Here is a 21815-nt window from a genome sequence, read left to right as displayed (position 1 = left end):
ACTGAGCTATCTCTTCAGTCCCTGTATGGCTATTTTCACAATATTGGTAGATAGGATTCTGGGTAAGAGAAAAAAAGGCATTTTAATAAGGATAGCAATAGCCTGAGGAGGCATGCTCTCTCCTGGTGCCCCCTCCATATCTCACATTTTCTCTGTGGTGGATAAGACCATGATAAAGAGACCCCAGAGGAATGACTGAAGCAGCACCTGCAGTGACTTTCCACTGGCATAGTGCAGGGTGCTATGGTAGTGAAACAGAAAACAGGCATGTCTTGGTAGGGATGTTCCTAAATGAAAAATAGGCACGCTTACTGCAAAGGGTGGGGCTCAGGCAGAAGGACTGAGGGAAGGAAGTCCAGAGGCAACATGCATAGGTACTAATGGATAGGAAGAAGAGACATAATGATGGAAACCAGGATTACATTTGAGCACTTCAGACATTTGTTTAACTTCAAATCTAACTAGGGACATTTTTCCTTAATGCCCAAACCCATCCTAGTAAAGCAAGTACCAATTTCACACCTAAAATAACAATCACACATTCAATATACATTAGAGGGTAGCTGCCCCATTCTTCCTTTGAAAGTACAAGCAAGCCACTGTTGTAGAACTGGCTACAAAATTTGCAGGACTTGGTGCAAAATGAAAGCAGGGCCTCTGTTAAGAATGTCAAGGTAGCCAAAAGGAAAAACAGTACTACATGAAGCAAGGGGGCCCTTTTGAGCTGAGATCCTGCAATATTATAAAATAATAATCATGTACCACATGACTATATCCATAGACTCACAGGCTGCATATACAAGGGTGTGCTCACAAGATTATATTGTCAAGCAGCATCATAGCTGGTCTAGTGGGAGAGTGAAGCCCTTTAATGCCCACACAGTGATGTTAAGCACCCATTCTACCACTGCACTCCTCACTCAGTCCCCAACTATATATATAAATAGTGTGTATAGACCAATTGTTCAGAGACTATTATATATATATATATATATATATATATATATATATGATCTATGAACAAAAGCACTGTTATTTATACAACAGAAAAATACTGGGTTAGTAAATATGTTTACAATCATATTATTATGGTTCATTCATTTTTATAACTCAAACTCTCCTGTAATACACAGAATTTAATTTTATTTTGAGAATCCCAAGGTTGCACTTGACAAAAATGGAAATATCCTGTAGTATCAAACACCTTGGAATTATCAGTAATGCAATTTCAGGTCAAATGAGCAATCTGTGTCCATTGTAAGACAGAAAATGTGTGACAGAAGGCACAACATAGTTAATTTGCTTTTCATTCCTTGTAGCAGTCAGCTTCAGGCCATGAGGTAAGCCTGGGCATGGAGGTTCACACCCAATGGCCAAGACAGAAGGACTCAGATCCCTGATCCAGCGGCACACAAAACTAGCCTCACTTTCACTACTCCAGACATTTGTGAGAGGAGAGAAATGATTTCTGGGTCACTGTTCTTGGGGTTTTTATCCCACTCAAATCTGTCAGGGTTAAATGTGATATTAACACCAGCTAATGCAAAAGGCTTTGTTTTGAACACAGAAGCCTACACTGTGTGGTAGCAGTTTCATAAAAGTAGTGGGAATACCTTCCTAAAATTGGAGAGGTAGCAGCCCCTCTTACACCTGAGCAAAACATTTAATGAAATAGTTACCTATGATAATGTGGGAGGCAGATGGTTGATAATTAAGTATCTAGCACCTGGGAAATGGTTGGGGAATAAACCAGAGTCCTGGCTCATTGGCTGGGCCATTGTCTTACAGTTTTGAGCTAGAGTAGACAGACTTGAAGCAGAGATGGAAAAACTTCAGATGTGCTGGGAGAAGCCTTCCTTGCCTATAGATAACAGTCAAAGAACACTGAAATCTGACAAGGTAGAGTCTCCCAGGATTCAAAAGCTAAGGCTTCTCTCCCAGCAGAAGCAGTTTTTAGCACTGTCCTAGGAGCTACCTGCTAAGCAGGATATGTGCCTTATCCTGCTTGAGGAGACAAATTTAAGACTTTTGCCCTCCAATCAGCTCTTCTTTTTGGTTGTTTCCGTAGCCACCATTAAGCTGAGAAAAGGGCATGATCAAAACTTAATGACTACCAAAAAAGATTTAAGTCTTCAAGCAGAAGAAACCAGTGTCCATACTACGTATTATGGCTGTGGTAACCTATGAAACCAGTCAGTATCAAATAGAGCAGATAGGGGCCGGGGAGATGGCTCAGTGGAGTAAGCGCTTCCCTGGCAAGTGCAAGGACCTGAGTTCAATCCCTGGTTCCACAAAAAAAAAAAAAAAAAAAAAAAAAAAAAGGATATTTGTATTATTTCTGGGCTGGTGAGATGGCTCAGTGGTCTAAAGCACCTACTTAGAACAAGCTTAGCAAAGCACAGGGACCGCAGTTCAATCCCCCAGCACTACATGCCAGCCAGCCCTGCCCCCTGGTGGGCTGAGCTGGCCACACACACACACACACACACACACACACACACATAAATAAATAAATAAAAATTTAAAAAAAAAAACAAATAGAGCAGATATTTACTAGATTATCTTTTTTCTTTTAGGACAGGTTCTACAGGGCCTACAGGGTCTCACTATGTACATCAGACTCCTACTGATTCTCCTGTTTTCAGCTTCCCAAGTGCTGGGATTACAGATATGCCACCACTCCCAGTTTCATTCACTGTCTCAGTGTGCCCCAGGGGCAGGTCTGGCATGCCAGGGATCAAACCCTGTCTGCTGTGGTCTGCCTAAGTCCACCGAGCTGTGTCTGTCTGGCCCTCTACTAGAATTTTTTTTTTTTTTTTTTTTTTTTTGCGGAACCAGGGATTGAACTCAGGCCCTTGTGCTTGCCGGGGAAGCACTTATTCCACTGAGCCATCTCCCCGGCTGCCCCTCTACTAGATTTTTGACAGAACTCTATTGGCAAAGAAGCTGCACAAGTCTAGCCTGTTTGTGTTTGTGGTGCACTCTGGGTATGTAAAACTGAACCAGTGAGAAGTACTGCACACGAGCGATATACTTGCCAAGGCCTGCCCATTGTGACCCCCAGAGATAATGTATAAGGAAGAATCTCCCAGAGTGCAGTGACAAGGACTTAAAGGATATGAACAGAGGCCTCTCTCCCTCCCAGGGGTGGATGTGGAGACAAGAAGGGGATAGGCTGAACCAGGAGCTCAAGTTCCTCCCAGAGAATACAGTCGTCCCTCCTTCTGCATGTGGAGACTGGGAGGTGCCCATTCTCCTTCCTGCAAGGGGATGCTGCTGTTTTGGTGACCCTGTTCTTACATCATCACAGTGTGAGAAAAGGGCAGTGTATGACTTCTCTCATTTATGGGTCACCAGACCAGGAGGCCAAATTTGGACTGAGAGCACTCAGATGCTAGACTTTGATCTGGCTGCTACTTGGAATCATCTTCATTAAAGAGATAGCAGAAAGTATTTTGCTCATTTAGGAGAAGCATGTACTGAGGCAGTGGGTGATCTAAGGAGCAGACACTGTTTAAGACTGATGATTATACCCCAGCAGGTTCTGTAGGCCTAGAATTCTCAGTTTCTATCTAGAGACAAGGCCACCAGAAATAAGTTACATTTCCCAGCTTCCCTTGACGTACATAATCTTCAGGTCATTTTATTAAATTTTGACAAGAGGGTGTGGATGCAAACAATATTGTGCATTTTCAAGGGACAGTGCTAAGGGGAAAAGACTTACCTTTCTCTTATCCTAACTGGGATGCAGATGTAATATGTAGACCTGGGTGAACCACTCCAGATTAAGAAGTAGCCTTCTGAAAGGAAACGACAATGAAGCCGGACTCTCTGATGCTGTGTACACAGCCCTGGCCCTCCCTACCTCTAGACCTGCAGGGTTTTCTGTACAATGGCCCTAAACCACAGGGGGCTACTGAAATCTGGCTAATCCAAACTAAGCAGTATATGATAGCAAGCACAATAGGCTTTAAAGACTGTTAGTATGAAAAAAGTAGAGACCATTTCATCACATTAATTATATGTTGAAATTATAGCATTCTGTAGAATATAACAAATCCAAAAGAAATGAAAGAAGAATAGTGTAAAAACAGACGATTATAAATAGAAAAGCAATTAAAGTGGAAAGGGAAAAGGACTCTTTTAGAATATTTTGCTGAGTTAACACCCTATAATATTCAAATAACAAAACTAAACAAAAAAAGGGTATACAGATAAATGTCCATTTTGTATCTGTGTATTCAAAGTGGTTAGGATAGATATATAGTTACATTCTCTTAATGAATAGAGGGATTTGTTCTGATAGTGTTTGTAAATAGGATATCATGTTTGCATCTTGTACAGCAATTAACCACTAGGAAGAATATATGCAATGTGTTAATTATTTAAACTGTCCTACCAATTTGGTTAGAAACTGTCTCATTGCTATTTGTTTCTCAATAAAATTATGTAATAAAAAGAAATTATAGTACTCTGATTATATTACTTGAAATAAAATGTATGATACAATAACAGCAACTTTCTTTTTTCTGTTTTGATACAGCTACAAATACAAAATATTAAGTTACATTTATGGTCCACATTTTCCATCTTTGGACAGATCTGCTAGACATTTTTGTGACACTTTTTTTTAATGTATTTGGTATGGGATCTCACTACACAGCTTGGACCTGTAGTGATCTTCCTGTCTCAGCCTCCCCAGCTCTGGGATTACAGGGGTGTGCCACCATGCCTGGTGTCTGTGGCGGCCAGCAGGCATGTGGTGCCTGGGATCAAACCACAGTCCCTGTGCTTGCTTAAGCAGGCACTTAGTCTGCTGAGCTACCTTGCCAGCACTACAAGATGATTCTTAAACCCTTATTATTTTATACTTTATGCAGATTTGAATTTAATTAGAAACAAATTAGCTATAAATACATCTTTTAAAATTCTATCTCATGGGCTGGCCACATAGCTCAGGGGACTAGAGCACCTGCTCAGGCAGAGCATAGCGACCTGGGTTCAATCACTGGCATGTTGTGCCAACCCCACTCCCAGGGCACACTGAAACAGCTATTGATTTTTTTTTTTTTTGCAGAACCGGGGATTGAACTCAAGCCCTTGAGCTTGCCAGGGAAGCACTTATTCCACTGAGCCATCTCCCAGCCCCAAAACAGCTATTGAGACTGGTATGGTGGCACACACCTGTAATCCCAGCTCTTGGGAGGCTGTAAACAGGAGAATCACTATGAGTCCAATCTAGTAGTGAGACCCTGAACACCCTGTAGACCCTTCCCTAAAATACAAAAAAAAAAAAAAATTTCAGATGAATTCATGATCTTTTCCTACATGCACCCCATTAAATCAGCTTCTCTGTCACTGTACCCTCAGTGGGAATCACACCATCCACCAAGTTATGAAACACAGAGAGCTAAATGTCTTCCTAGACAAATACTATCCTTCACTCAGCCCACCCCTCCACTACAAAATTCTAGAAATTGATAAAAAGTATCACTTCCCTATTCTCTCTCTCTCTCTCTCTCTCTCTCTCTCTCTCTCTCTCTCTCTCTCTCTGCTTCTACCCTAAGTTTAAACACCTTCATTTTTTCCCTGCTCTTATGCGATGGCCTCCTAGCTGAATTCCTTCACATCCAGTAAGGACCCATTCCTATTTATTCTTCCTGCTGTGACCAGAATGTTCTTTTCTTGTAAATCTCATCTGGTCACATTAACTTTCATACTCAAAATCTTTTAATGGCTTCTTATTCTGCTTAAGGTGTAGAAAGCTTCTTTAAAAGAACTACAAACTACATAGTTGGCTCACTTTCTCCTTCTTCTGTTCATCTTCTGGATGCAGAGAAATGTGCCACAGCTCCTCATCCCAGTTCCACAGTTCACGGAACTCCTTCCATTCCTTCCTCCAATCCCTCATTTGTCTGCTTGACTTCTGTTGTTATTCTGAAAATCAGGAAAACTTTTTCTATTCCAATCTTGTTAGTTTCCTTTTGTATATATTTTAGAGACATTACTTTTGTTTCTCTTAAACTGTAACCCCAATTTATAATTACAGACTCACTATTACAGTTATTTGCATGTTAACTGTGAGCACTGAGACCATGCCTGGCATGGTTTTGGCTTTTGTTCTCTATTTCAGTGTTCAGCACTGGGGTTCCCCATATGAGTAAGCACACAGTGTTTAAAGTGATTAATTAACATTCATTATTAATGTCACTTACATTCTTTTTTATTAATTTTATTGAGAAGCAAATAGCAATAAAACAGTTTTGAAGCTGACTAGTAGGACAGTTTCAATAATTAATATATTGCATGTTGTTGTTTTCGTTTTGTTGTTATTCATAGGACAAGATGCAGACATGATATCCTGTCTAAACATTATAGTACAAATCTTTTTTCTCATTGAATTAAGGGAAAGTAGCTGTATATCTATCCTATTTTGTATATACAGAAACAAAATGATCCTTCATTTATATCCCCCTTTTCTGTTTAGTTTTGTCAGAGATGGGTATTCCATTGCCATTTAAATATTGTAGGTGCGTGAATTCAGCAAAATAATCCAATATAGTCCAGTAGTCCATAATAGTAGTGGGTTATCCATAGGACTGGCAATGTCAGAAGTTGTTGATTTGAGCCTTTTACAGCTCAACATATTAATATGACTTCACTTTTCATACTTCTTTTTATATTTTTTTGCTGGATAGTTAAGGCCAAAATAAAGCAAGACCTATATAACAAGAAATGTAACTTCTGTATCTGACAAGGTGAGTCAAATCCCCTCAGGATTTATCCTGAAACCCTGTACTGCAGTTTATAGATCCTTTGTCAGTGTCAGCCATGTGGATGAGTCATGGCCATTGCTTGACCAGTTTGCTCTCTGTGAAAGCCTGAGAGAATGTTTTCTCTCCATGTGAATGTCACTTATATTCTATATTAAATACTTGAGATATAAAAAGAGCCAGTGTCATTATAATGACATATTTAGTTTTCTTTAAACAAAATAGTTTCTTCAAACCTATATCCCCATTGAAGAAGAGCATGGTAGATAAAAAGAAGTATAAGATATATTATGCATATCTAAAAGCCCTCTAAAAACTTTTTTCTTTTTTTTTTTTTTTTTTTTTTTTTTTTTTTGGTGGAACCGGGGATTGAACTCAAGCCCTTGTGCTTGACAGACAAGCGCTTATTCTACTGAGCCATTTCCCCAGCCTCTAAGAACTTTTACATTTTATTTACTTATTTTGTGCACTGGGCATCAAACCCAGGGCTTTACACCTGGTGGGCAAGTGCTGTACCAACTGACCTTCCTCTTCAACTCAAAGAGCTTTCTGGGGCAGAAAATAAAGCTCATGGGTGACCTACAAGCTCTTGCGCATCAGTTATGTATCAATGCCTTTCCAGTTTCAGGCCACGGTGACGTCTTGGTATATAGACCTATCACCTGTTTCCAGGACAAGAAGCCTTCTGTGCACATTTGTACTAAGGGACGTCATTCTTGTGATCTCCTAGAGTATATCGTACTCAAGGTGCACTGTATGTTCAGGCCTCAAGAGTGCATACCTGTGAAGCACCCGTGAGTACCCCCAGGAGTCCGGATCCCACAAAGAGACCCAGTGGCACTCAAGTACAACGTTGGGTGTTGTATCTGTTCAACATGCTAGATCTGTCAGGTTGACTTGGAATTCAAGATGCCCCAGAATAGGGAATTTTAAAAGTGCAGCAGCAGCATTGTATTAGTTGGGATGGGCTAAATGGAGTTTCATATATTTATTCACTTCTTTAATTTCATCCTCTGAGAAGTGTGTGTTCATCTCAGATGCTCATTTCTGGATTGGGTCTTTAAATTTAGGGGCCCTAGGGGCCGGGGAGATGGCTCAATGGAGTAAGCGCTCCCCTGGCAAGCGCAAGGGCCTGAGTTTAATTCCTGGTTCCAGAAAAAAAAAATTAAAAATAAATAAATAAAAAAATTTAGGGGCCCTAATGTATTATAAATAAATAAATAAATAAATAAATAAATAAATGGAGTTTCAGTTAAAAACAGAAAGAAAGAAAGAAAGAAAGAAAGAAAGAAAGAAAGAAAGAAAGAAAGAAAGAAAGTCAGCAAGCCCCAAAATGTCAGGAACTTAAGACCAATAAAATGTATTTCTTGCTCATGTTAATTCCTCTGAGGCTCACAATCCCTGGGATGTTGGCCACATGCAAGGCCACTCTGGTATACACACCCTCATGGGCGCTTGCTTAAACAAGTGTCCTAAGTGGGCAAAGTAGACAGAGTAATTGAACAGTGGCAATAAACTCTTCCTCCTGAAAAGGACACGCAGCACTTGTGCATACTTTTCATGGGCCAAAGGGATGAACTTTAACGTGGACAATTCCTTGTTTGAAAAATAGGGAAGATCTTGGTGAATTCAGTAACAATATCCACTGTGCATGACAATTATCCAGGTTTGTGGACATTTGGATAGTGTACCTCACTCTTCTAATATTTATAATGAAAATGGTGGGTTGATTTTTGTTTGTCTGGTTGGTTTTGTTTTTTGATGGGTTGTTAATCAAATTGCATATTTTATTCATTAATCCATCAAGCAAAGCCATTTCATTGTTTTGTTTTTTTTTTGTGGTGCTAAAGATCAAACCAGGTCCTCCCCTCTACAGAGTACGGGCTCTGACACTGAGTTTCATCTTCAACCCCATCGTTAATATTATTTCCTAAAATGTATGTTTTTTACTGTTTAATGATATAAGCTGAAGATAATGGTTTCAGTTTCTTAATCCAGTTTGGGCTTTCTGCCTATAAATTACCTATGTAGGCAAAACTATATAAAAGAAATCTGATGGTGATTTTTAGTCTTGCTTTTACTTGATGCATAACTGTCACAAAGCTAACTTCGCAACTAATCAAACTTTGTTTAAAAGATTATTTCTGATTTTAAATTTTCATTAAAGCTGGCAAGGCGTATTTCCCTTTACCTAAACATTCCTGTGCAATCGTTATACCATGAGAATTTCAACCTGAATTTTATTTTCATAAGTTTAAGATAGACAGGTTGATATTTATTTCTTCTGAATTTTGTCATTAAAAACTATCAATTCCTTAAATATCAAGTGTTGGGGCTGGTGAGATGGCTCAATGGTCTAAAACACCTACTTGGAACAAGCTTAGCAAAGCACAGGGACCGCGGTTCAATCCCCCAGCACCACATGCCAGCCAGCCCCGACCCCTGGTGGGCTGAGCTGGACACACACACACACACACACACACACACACACACACACACAAATAATTTTTTTTTAAAAAAGCCTTAAATATCAAGTGTTAAATTATGTCTTAGAACGGAATGAGGAGGAGAAAAATAAGAAACATAAAAGGTAGGAAGGGAGCTGAGAATGTCAAAAAGAATGCTCAGAAACTACTTTGTTGGGCAATAGTTTCCCACAGGCCTGTTACATTTGTGTACACAGAGGCGCTCTTCCCTGCAGGGTTATCTGTTCATGGGTATTTGTGTAGAGAACAGCCTTGCAAGAAAAGTGCACCTCCCTTTAGAGCAGAGAGCACTTTGTCTGCTCTCTAGTATAATCTTCCCTCTGGGGCAAAGGTTGGAGGTTTACCTGCACCTCTCCTATAATTGGCTGGGGTTTCCTGTGTTCAGAGTCCCTCGGCATGTGGCGTGTTGTAGACCCACTGCAGGCACACACTTCACTGTGGTAACCTAACCATGAGGATATGGGGATGCCATTGGCTTGAACATGCTGTGTGCTGCCGGAAGGCTGTGAACAAAGCCAGTGCTTTTTCTCTGACCCAGAAGGCTCATGCCTTTGCCCAGTATTCTCAAAACCATGGGAAACTAACTTGACAGCTGTTGGCACCAGGAATAGGATGCTGACAGCCATGGCCTTCTGCAAAAGAAGGGACAAGGGATCCTAAGGATGGAGTTTGGGTTGGTGAGAGGACAAACAAATCTGATGACAAATATCCAGGGGTGATAGGCAAGGGCAGATGCAAAGAGTATACATCACCTTGGCCTGCCTGCTAATGAATGCTTGAAGTCTGAGTGGTGAGAATGAGGATAAAATACCACCTGACTGGTGTTTTAGTTGTTTCTCACTCTCTGCTGAGAAGGAAGAAAGGTTAAGGAATCCAAAAGGTCAATACAGGCCACTAGTAGCCCAAAATTATTGGAACTAAGTTTTGGTTGAGCCATGAGCAGTGGCTGCATTGCTGAAAGTGCACAGCAAATGTGATTTGCTTCCTGCTGCAGAGTGCTCTGTCCCTCTGCCTCCCACGTTTCTACCTCCAGGCCTATACACTTGCCTCATCTTCCTGAAAGAGAAAGGTAACTGACACCAATGTCAAGGACTGTTCCCAAGAGGAAGGAAAGCAACATCCACATTTCCAAGTTTGCTAGACGACTGAAGGGATGAGGAGTATGTGCATTTGTGCTTGTTCAGACAGACTCTCAAGTCACCCATTTTACCCAGTTTTGGGGGGGCGGGATGTCTAGACTCAATTTCTAGGATTTGGTCAAGGTTTACATATTATGATGTTCACCTGCCCTGTCTTCTGTGATGTCATCCCATTCTGATTTTACTATGACTCTCCAAGTACCCCTCAATTGTCTTCAATTGTTCCTTCTCTTCTGACCACTCCTTACATGAGGAATTCTTAAGAAATAGAAAAGCAGGCAGAGGTGAGACTTCAGGGGAAATGTCTAATCTCATAATGCAAGGGAGGCTGAGATTTTTATATTCTCGATTGGACATGGGTTAAAATGAATGGGTGACACTGGCTTAAGTGCTAGGTTTCACCCCTGGTTGCCCATTCCTCCTACATTTTTAGATACATGATTTCACCCACATCCCAGAGGCTCTTTGTGTCCTTGTGGTTCCCAAGTCAGTATCTCCAATTCTAACTTGTTTGTCTTCACATTGCAGATCGACTCTTCCAGATGTTTGTGGACTTGCCTCTCCCACAGGCACTTCGACCTCATGTACTTTTTGAAAAGACTGAAATGATTATTACCTTCCTAAATATGCTTGTTTCCCACCACCATTAAAACGATTAGCATCCTCAAATCTCCTCTGACAAGAATGTCACTTGGGGTCCCTCTATTTTTAATCAAATTCTTTCAAGTTTATTTCAGACATATGCCCAAAATCTGACCACCCTTCTTCATTTCTAGCCACCAATTCAAGCCAAGCTCTTGTGATTTGTGTCTTAGATTAATGCCACATTGTCCTATTTGGTCTCCCTCCCAAAAATATCTCCCACAATTCATCTTCTTAAATTCCTATCATAATTATTTTCTTACCAAACATATATGATTATACCTTTTCTTTTTTAATGATTCCTCTTCATCTCCCACTAGCTGCACCCTAAAGCCAAGCTTTTTGGTCTGGATACAGTGTCCTTCATGATGTAACCCCAATCTACTGTTCCAATTTCATTTCCTTCCCCTTCCCACCACAGTCCTGAGCTCCAACCCACGATGAACTTCTCACATATCTTTTCAAAACTCTGTGTCCTTGCACATTTTGTTCTCATTGCTGAAATACCCTTTCTTCCTCTTCTGTAGATAGCAAAACCTCATTCTTTCTTCGAGGATTATCAGAGTTCACTTTTTTTTTTTTAAGAATGCAATGTTTTTATTCACCAGTAATCTAAAAGCCCATTTCTGGATGTTTCTTTCTCACATATTCTCCATTAGTTTTAGGAAAAAGCAAAGCCCTATAAGTGGCAACCACCTAGTCCTCAAACTCTGATCCACCTTCATCCTGACTAATCTGGAAGTATTGGAGTTCATAAGTCTCTTTGTCAAGTGCACACAAAGCCAATCATGAAGATTATTCTTTTTAGGATATTTCTTAGTAAGATATTTCAAATACCTTTTGGAGAACTGTTTCTCAGAAACAACTGTGATATTATTCTTGACCCACTCAATGTGAACAACATTCCCAAGGTTTCCAGTTTCTCCGTTGACTTTAACCTCCTCCCTCAGAAAATGTTCAAAATTTCCAAATCAAAAATTTCTTTTTCTACTGGATGAGTAAGGTCCAAATTAAACTTCCAGGTTGACCTCTTAGGCTTCTTGTCTTTCTGCAGCGCCATCCTGACAGCAGCAGGATGATCAGAGGGATCAAAGTTCACTCTTCTGTCAGTCTATCCCATGTAGTCCTAGGGCCTCCCACTGCGCTCGTTTCTGTTCATTCATTTGTTCTGGTGTCTGCCTCTTCCACTAGACTGAATTCCTTATGCAATACAGAGCCTAGGTGTGACATTTTTATAACCTGGGTGCCTAAGAAGAATGTCTTGAATATGGCAAATAAATTCTCACTGATTTAATAATTTAATTTCTTATGCCAAGTCAAAATTCATTTAACACCTTAGGATGGAATAAATTCCTGAGCAACTTAATTTTGGTGTTTTACAAATTTTATAGACCCTATAGTACATACATTTTAACCTTTGCTTTCCTTTGTTAGTTTCGTTTTAGTTGTGGAAATACACATAAGGAACTATCACAAGGGAAGAAAAGTAGCTTAAACTTTGTTTCTTGTTAAAAGTGTACAAAGCTGAGTAAGTTTTCAGTACAAAACTGAAACTATTAGGTAAATTAAGAGTGAAATGCACTCATATATCGTCCTTGCATTCCCCAGGGACATACAAATTTAAGGCTGTGACCCTCTGACTAGATATGACTATTAATCGTATCGCCCTTTATAATAACAGGAAGCCATTCATAAAATAAAGCCATTTGTTATTAGTTTTCCAATTCTGAGGATTGGATTTAGAGCCTAAGCAAGTACTCTACCACTGAGGTACTTGTTCAGCCAAAAATAAAGAATTTTAATTTCAAGATCCCAAGGGATTAATCCAGTGCTAAAATTATATTCTGTTTAAAATGTGGGTTTCAGTGTAGTCCATTCATTTTATCTGGTCATTTTATCAAACTGACTCCCTGTGCTGGTTCAGAAACACTTAAGTAGAAAAAACAAGGACCAGTAATAACTTATGCAAAGGGATGAGGACAAACAGTAAAAGGCGTTTTTTTTGTTTGTTTGTTTATTTGTTTTTTGTCACTCTGGTTTTCACTTTTTAGTTAAATTTTATTTTAAGTGATGTATAAAAATATAGAAATCATACATACTTATGGGCTATCCTGTGATGATTCAGGACAGGCATGTATTCTGTACTGCTCAGATCAAGGCAAACATACCAACCTAGCTCCTCAGATTTCCATCATTTCTTTTTTTTTTTTAATTTTTTTTTTTTTAACATTTATTTAGTGTGTGTGTGTGTGTGTGTGTGTGTGTGGCCAGCTCAGCCCACCAGGGGGCGCGGCTGGCTGGCATGTGGTGCTGGGGGATCGAACCGCGGTCCCTGGGCTTTTCCAAGCTTGTTCCAAATAGGTGCTTTAGACCACTGAGCCATCTCTCCAGCCCTCCATCATTTCTTTCTTTTTTTTTTTTTTTTTAATTTTTATTTGTGTGTGTGTGTGTGTGTGTGTGTGTGTGGCCAGCTCAGCCCACCAGGGGGCGGGGTTGGCTGGCATGTGATGCTGGAGGATTGAACCGTAGTCCCTGTGCTTTGCTGAGTTTGTTCTAAGTAGGTGCTTTAGACCACTGAGCCATCTCACCAGCCCCTCCATCATTTCTTTATGCTAAAATCACTCACAAACCTTTTAGCCTTCCAAACTCTACAGGGTGCGACCTGTAGTCACCATCCTGTGCACCCCAGAGCCTCCTGCTCCTCCGGAGCTGTAGCTCAGTTCCCTTAGTGGACTTCCCCCTTTCCGGGCCTACTCTCCCAGCCTCTGCTAACTACTGTTCTCCCTCCAGCTGCAGTGGAGATGAACCATGTTAGATGCCACACATAAGTGAGCCCATACAGCACCTGGGCTTCTGTACCTGGATTATTTCTTTCCCTAAGACCTCCAGTTCTGTTCGCATTGTTGCAAAGGACAGGAAACAATGTGTTTTTCTATTTAATATGACATGCTGTATATCCACAGATTAGTGAAATTAGAAGAAATCTGAGTTATGACTCAGCTACTTAGATACTGTGGTAGATTACAAGTTCCCTGGGGAGAAGGGTGGGATTGCTTTTATTCATTCCACTTCTCTCCGATGAAAACATTGTGAACACACTTTTGTTGAATTGTCTGACAGAAAATGTTTTAGTCTCATTTTATAAAGTTGCAGGTGAGATTTTAATAACCTTATTTACCTAGTATCTGATATAATAAAATAGAACACAGTGTACTGAAAAGAATAAAAATGTTTAGTTTTATCCTTACATAATATTTAGTAAAAATAAGTAAGAAATACTTTCAATCCTGAGACAAAAGAACATGTAAAGTAATTGCTGATTCAGCCATTAGGGCTGAAAATAGTTTATTTCTGTCAACTAAAAGAGATAACATACAAAACAGACACTAGAGAAAAGAGAAATATTTTTGTTTCACAGAGGAAGATCTGTGATTGCAAAGAATGACGTGCCCAGTAAAACAAAAATAGGTTTATTTATTCACAAAGTACTTTCTCATCTGAGACTGGAAAAAAAAAAACCCTAACAAAAGATAACATAGAAAATATCTTCTACAGTCACAGTATCTTTAAATTTTTAAATTTAACAATGTGGAAAATAAGAAGCCCTTTTATAACTCTGGAGAGAAAACCAGGTTACGGCTTTATATTTTCAAGCCCGGAACTCTGAAATCTGGGGCCCTGCAGTAACTTCCCTGACTTGTAATTTTCTGAGCAGGCTGGGTGGTGAATCCTGAAAGAGTCACCCTACGGGACAGAGCCATTTTAAATGCAGTGCTCTTCCTAGGTGTCAAACATAAGAAAGCAGTGAATCATTTGTCTCCTAACCAAAATTAAGCTGGTTAATTGCCTGGCTATCAACCTTGACAGCTAATGTTGACATTCAAAACTTGGGACGCAGGGTAAATGAGTTTTTAATGAAAGAAATATGAAGTGGACCATTAATTAAATTCTAACTGGAGTGAAACCAAATCTGCTTTCTAAAATGACAACGGTAAATGTTTTAAAGATGTATTACTTCTTGTTTTCCAGCCTGTCTTTTTCTTGACCACAACCATTATAGGATATAATAATTCTAAAATAACAACCTCCCAAGTTATGTTATTGCAGACTAGTTTTACCATCTAGCCCAGTACAAAATAAACAGCAGTAATGAATTGTTCCCAGGAACTGACATATAAAAAAAAAATCTGTTGACTATCACTAAAAACTGATGCATTTTTTCAAATTAAGAAAAAAGAACTCTGAGAAACATGGGTCTCATCCTTAATTTATGTCATTTAAGATTTTGCTAAGCAGAGACTTCACTTCATTAGTAAATAGCATTTTATGACTCTCATTGGCCCTGGTTGTAACTATTCACAGACTACTGATAAATGCAATGATACTTCAGAGAGCAAAGTTACTCATTTACTTATCATAAGCTGCTGCAGTTAATGAAACTGAAGTTCTGCTTAGTTTCAGCCAAAAGTGGGCCACTTACAGAACGCAGAGGTGACTGACTAATCAGAATGTTTTTAGAGTTTCGCTCCAGTCAGCTGGCATGCAAGAAACTCAATTTATCATGGGATGGGAAGAATGGGAGGGTGCAGTAGGACTCACATTCCTGAAAATGAAATTGTTTTTACACACTGCCTCTGCTGGCTTCGAAATTCAGCCACTTTTAAAGAAACATACTTACATTTACTCAACGCCCTGACTTCCACAGAATTTAATAACACCTTTATTCTAATCTGCACCATTGGTCCCTGATGGCAACTGGTTATTTGCAACATATCAAACATTTCATTCTTTCACGTGCCCCAAGAAGTGTTTGGATTCAGGCATTACTTTGAAAGAAGTACATGATTGTTTTATTGATTCATACAGACATGAGACAAAAAAGTAAATAAAGTATATATTTAAATTTTTAACTTTTCATATTTTTTTTTCAGTGTGAGGATTGAGCCCAGAACCTCCTGAGTGAAGGTAAGCACTTACCACCAAGCTACACTCCAGCCAACCTGGCCATAATTTTGGTTTTCAGATTACTATTTCTTCAATTATTGGGGGCTAAAAAATTAAATAAAAAAACTCCAAATAACACACATTTAAAACCCAATTCAATTTTGCTGAGTTAACACAACTATAAGATACAAATAACGGAACTAAACAAAAAACGGATACAGATGAATGTCCATTTTGTATCTGTGTATTCAAAATGGTTAGAATGGATATATAGTTACATTCTCTTAATGAATAGAGGGATTTGTTCTAATAGTGTTTGTAAATAGAATATCATGTCCACATCTTGTACAGCAATTAACCAGTAGGAAGAATGTTTGCAATGTGTTAATTATTGAAACTGTCCTACCAATTTGGTTTGAAATAAATAAATAAATAAATAAATAAATAAATAAAATGTACAAATGGAATTCAAAAAAAAAGTTAAATAATAAAATAAAATAAAACCCAATTCATAAATGTAAGTCACAGAAAGCCAGGAAAGGATACTCTTGTTTGATGTTTCAAAATTTTCCACCAATAAACAAGTCCTTATTCTCTCTAAACTTCCAAGCTCATGGTGGGGCTTTATGCATAGTATGGTGTCTTTCATCTTCAGCCTTGAAAACCATTTATGGGCTTTAATTAATTCTCGCCACACCCCTCAGAGACAAGTTGGCATTATTTTCCTCTCTTTATAGCTAAGAAAAGGGAAACAAAAAGATATTAGAATGAGATTTGCCCAGCTATGTAGAATAAATCAAAGGCACACTCATTGTGAGCTCCAACTTACTTACAGATAAACATGCTTTTGGCCCTTTTATCCCTCTGTCCTATCTGTATCAATGTTCTAATACTCACACCAAAAGTGCTTATTACACAGCAAAATAAGTTGAACTAATCTTTTCACTATTAAAAATTTTTGCTTCCTCTTTGGAGATTTATTTTGATTGCTCTCTATTTGTTACAGAATGGACTTCTGACATGATTTTCACGTTGCAATTAAATATACAAGTTGGTATCCTGAGGACATTAGGATAAGCATTTGTTACAATTATGCCAAAATGTCCAGAAAATATGTAGTACAAACTTTCAAATCATTTTCTGAGACATTTTCGCCTCTACAAAGGCCATTCACCTAGAAAGATTTATGGAAATATCATTATAATACAACCTCATAAAGAGACTCCGATTGGCCTGTTCAGGCTTGTAGTTGGTATAGTCTGAAGACCTGCTGGATCCAGTTACAGCTCATTTATCTGCTTTTGCATTGTGCCTCACCCTTCACATTATGCCTACCAAAGTAAAACTGCATATCCTTTTTTCCTGTTAGAGTTCAGGGGCAACTGTCTGCTACAGAAGCAGTACTGGAGATGGAAGCCAGGTCCTGGGCATGCTAAACATGCACTGTACCATTGGCCTGCACCCTGAGCCTCGAGATGTTATCATTTCTCTCTGTTTTTGTTTTTATTTTTATTTTTGGTACCAGGAATCAAACCCACAACCTTGCACTTATCAGGCAGGTGCTATGCTGCTGACTCTGTTTTTATTGAAGCACCTCCTCAAATGGCTTATTTTTATTTTTTTTTCAAATGGCTTATTATTAAACTCAACAAAATCTAATGACTTTGTTACATGGCTAACAACTGTTTTTGAATGAGAGATGTTATATTTACAAATAAATTACCAAAAATCACAGGATTTAACATATTTAAAGGATTAGGGATATATCAAAGTGGTAGAGCACATGCTTAGCATACATGAGATTCTGGGTTCAGTCCCTATTTCCAGAGGATAGATAGATAGACAATAGATAGATAGATAGATAGATAGATAGATAGATAGATAGATAGATCAGTCATGACTAGGAACCATCTCTATGCGGGATTTACTCTAAGCTTAGATTCCTTCTTCATTTTTTATGATGCTCTACTCCACTAAATTGGACCCAGTGATGATACCAGCAAGTGACCCTCTCTGTCTCTGCATCTCTGTGTGCCTCCCTGTATCTGTGTGTCTCTCCCTGTCCCTGTGCGTGTGTGCTTATCTCTCTGTCTCTTTTTCTCTGCTCTACTTTGGGAAGTTTGTCTGAAATGTAGTGCAAAGAATACCTTTGAGGAAAAGAGAGAGTGAAGAAAGGTAAACATACAATTTTATTTATTTATTTATTTATTTATTTATTTATTTTCCAGAACCGGGGATTGAACTCAGGCCCTTGTGCTTGCCAGGCAAGAGTTTATTCTACTGAGCCATCTCCCCAGCCCTACAGTTTTGTTTTTGAAACTACACTGTTTAAATACTTTGTTTCATTCTTCATAATCATTCATATTCCTTACAAAAACCAACACAATTTTTTAATTTAGGGTATTATAAATCACACGATTTCAGCCAAAAGCATTTGGTTTAAAATTCTGCTGAATTAAATCATGGTGAATGTCATGTCTTTGTATATAAATACATATACACATTTTAAGGAAAATGGCAAGGCTTTTAAATAATTTACTCAAAGTTTCAGGGTCAGAGTCAGATTGAGATATGTTGTTAACAAACTTTCATTGGTGGAAATTTTAAGTATTTTGCGAAGTCCACCAGTGTGTACCCCATAAAGTTTCGACATGTTACAAAACAATCTTTAATCACAAACTGTAAACTTTAAGACTGTATCCAAACCATAAATAAGTGGCATACTAGTATTTCTCTTGGAATAAAGTAGTAGAATATTTCTTTTCTCTCCTGATTGCCCTAAACTTGGAAACTAAGCCAATTAAAAACCAGGGAATGTTGAGCAGTAGGGGACTCAGGTCAACAATTTCTGACATTGCCTGTCAAGAGGAAGACCCAATACTATTATGGACTACTGTACTCTTTTAGAATATTTTGCTGAGTTAACACACTTATAATATTCAAATAACGGAATTAAATAAGAAAATGGGATACAGATGAATGTCCATTTTGTATCTGTGTATTCAAAGTGGTTAGGATAGATATATAGTTACATTCTCTTAATGAATAGAGGGATTTATTCTAATGGTGTTTGTAAATAGGATATCATGTCTGCATCTTGTACAGCAATTAACCACTAGGAAGAGAGTATGCAATGTGTTAATTATTGAAACTGTCCTACCAATTTGGTTTGAAACTGTCTCATTGATATTTGTTCCTCCATAAAATTATGAAAAAAAAAATAACAGGGAGGCTTTCCTGTACTATGTAGGTACTGCTTACACTGAGTCCCACTCAATTATTAGGAGACTGGAATAGCTAAAAAAAAACAAAAAACAGGGGTTTGCAGAGTGATCCCAGTAGTGGTATTTTACATATAAACAAATATCATACAATATAATAAAAATCCTAAAATTAAAATAAACAATAGATATAGTCTTAAAAATAAATACAAGCTTTATACACCCACCTTATGCTCCTTGTCATGAAACTTAATCTTACTTGCCAGACCAAGGTGGAAATAAGTTCTATTCTCCACCTCCCCCAAAAAAAGTGTTTTCAAAAGAAAAGTCTTATCTTCTTTGACTATTTATTACAACTTATAATGGAATTTTTGTTCCTTGTTCTGGATGAAATTAGTTACACTTAGTTGTTATATATCTCATAAATATTTATTTTAGTGAGTAGTTGATAAACCTGCTAGCTTTATCTGTAAGCTTAAAACTAGGTCAATTTTACCATTCAGGGCAAAGTAACATCCATCACCCTTATCTCTCCAGCAGCAAGCTGAAGTAGTTACAAGGTAATGTGGTGTTATTCCCTTTCTTCACCAGGTGCAGCAAGCTACAAGCCTAGTATTGCAGAACACAGAGCTTCATGTAATAATGCTTGCTGATTTGGGGGTGGGACTCATGGAAAATTAATCTCAGCTCAAAATAAAGATCCTAAAGTCCTTCTCCTACAGGTCGCACATTCCTTCCTGTGCAGTGCTGGGGTAACAGAAATAATGAGCTGTTCAACAAAGGCAGCCTCTTTGCAGCATTGAGCCCACGTCAGAAGTAGAGCAGCGCACCTAAAATCGTGCTCACCAGCTCTACAACCCTGACAACCTCATAGGTGTCTCTGTGTTTCTGTGAATAATGAGTTTCTCTGAGCTAATGTGACTACAATAGCGCTAGTTAGTAGTGTTTGTAGTACGGCTAATGATCCCTCTGTCTTGCTTAACAGTCTACACCCTCATGTGCTGTAGGCATATTTTAAAACTCAGTCTCAAAAGCTCTTTCATTTTTTACTGAAAGAAATTCACCAAAATATTCCCCCTATTTTTCACAATCAACTCTTCATTGTTGCTTTCCTCATTGATTGACAATGAATAAAAAGCTGCTTTGGTGTTATTGAGGTATGTTTTCTTTTCTTTTTTCATGGAAAACTAGCTGTGCTGGTTAAAGAGGGGAAGATGAGAGAAGAAGGTGGGGTAATTAGTGTCTGAAGAAGCCATAATTACTCAAAAGTGAAGTGGATGGAATACATAACAAAGGCTATTTTTCATCATAAAATACTAGTCTATAACAATCAAGGTACTGTGTATTGGAAGAACAAATACAGTCCTTCATCTCATAAAGTTGCCTAGATCCCTTCTTCCTTTCAACCCTTGTCAAATCACTCCCTTTTCCCCATTCTAAATATCTGTCATTTGAGTCTGGCACTCACTGCTTCATTCTTGGATCATTATTACTCTTCTCTCAGAGGTTTGCCAGTCTGATAAATCCCCCACTTCAGCCTGATTGATTCTGCATTCTGACTTCTACGTTCTCTGCATAACTATCTGTTCAACAGCTTCAAGAGTTAATATCCTTGGAATAAAATTTAAATTCTTAATGTAGCCTCAGACCCAATGCTTGTAAAATCAGACACCAATCTATTCATCAACTTTGCCTACTGCAATGTCTTCATGGGTGTTGTAAGTCAGACTCTGGCACATCATTCCCTGTATATGAGACACCTTTCCCATATTGCTCGCTTAGGTCACACAGTTCTCTATGTTTAGAATTCTATTGGTGAAGCTAAAAAGGTAAAGCATGAAAAATGAATTCTATTGAAATCCTATCCACCCAAGGTCAAGCATTTGACCACAGCATTTCTATCTTCTCTCTTTCATCACCCCTCTTTAAATGCTTGAACTGACTTCTTTTATCACTCCTACAGGACCAAATACTAGCTTACCTTGTTATATTCATTTCTTCCTTCCTTACAAGTATATTTTAAAAACCACCTTGGGTGTATATCACTGAATAGCTATAGGAGATGCAAATGAACACAGCATAAGCAAGAAGCACCAGTGCAGGAGGTGAGAGCAAATGCATAAGTGGAAATAAAAGTCAAAGAAACCTTTATGAAAATTCAAGACATGGGGCTAAATTTTCAGTGGAAGAAAGAGACCTTATCTACAGGAATATCTTGATTTATAGTTTCCTTACAAGCAACTTTCAACTTCTCACATCCATTTTGTGATGTCTTTTATTCAGTTATAAAATATGGGGGAGGTACAAAAATGTGCTGAAATCAAGAAGGAAAGTCATTGCAAAAATTAAAGGAAAGAAATTAAATCAGAATATCTAAAAAACTTATTAAACAATTCTTGCATTTCTATGTATCAGTTAAAAATAATTTTCTAAAAGAGTAGTAATATTTGTACCTATTGTGCTCAAGTTTTACAAGGGAAAAGATTTAATACAGAACACATTTTTACTCTTAGTACTTCTTTGCTATCATGAAAACTTTTTCTTAGTTCAATTGTTTTGAATCATTTAATTTTCTGAATATTGCTTAATCTTAATTTTTGTTCTAAGATT

At 38.3% G+C, this 21815-nt stretch overlaps 1 pseudogene; it reads right to left on the bottom strand.

Moving 5' to 3' along the window:
* Positions 1 to 11736: 11736 nt before the first annotated feature.
* Positions 11737 to 12100, bottom strand: LOC105741926 (annotated as a pseudogene).
* Positions 12101 to 21815: the final 9715 nt, after the last annotated feature.

This window comes from Octodon degus, unplaced genomic scaffold (assembly GCF_000260255.1).
Source record: "Octodon degus isolate 3935 unplaced genomic scaffold, OctDeg1.0 scaffold00028, whole genome shotgun sequence".
Classification (NCBI taxonomy): Eukaryota; Metazoa; Chordata; class Mammalia; order Rodentia; family Octodontidae; genus Octodon; species Octodon degus.
Note: the sequence above shows the minus strand (reverse complement) of the source record. Positions and strands in the feature narration are given on the sequence as shown.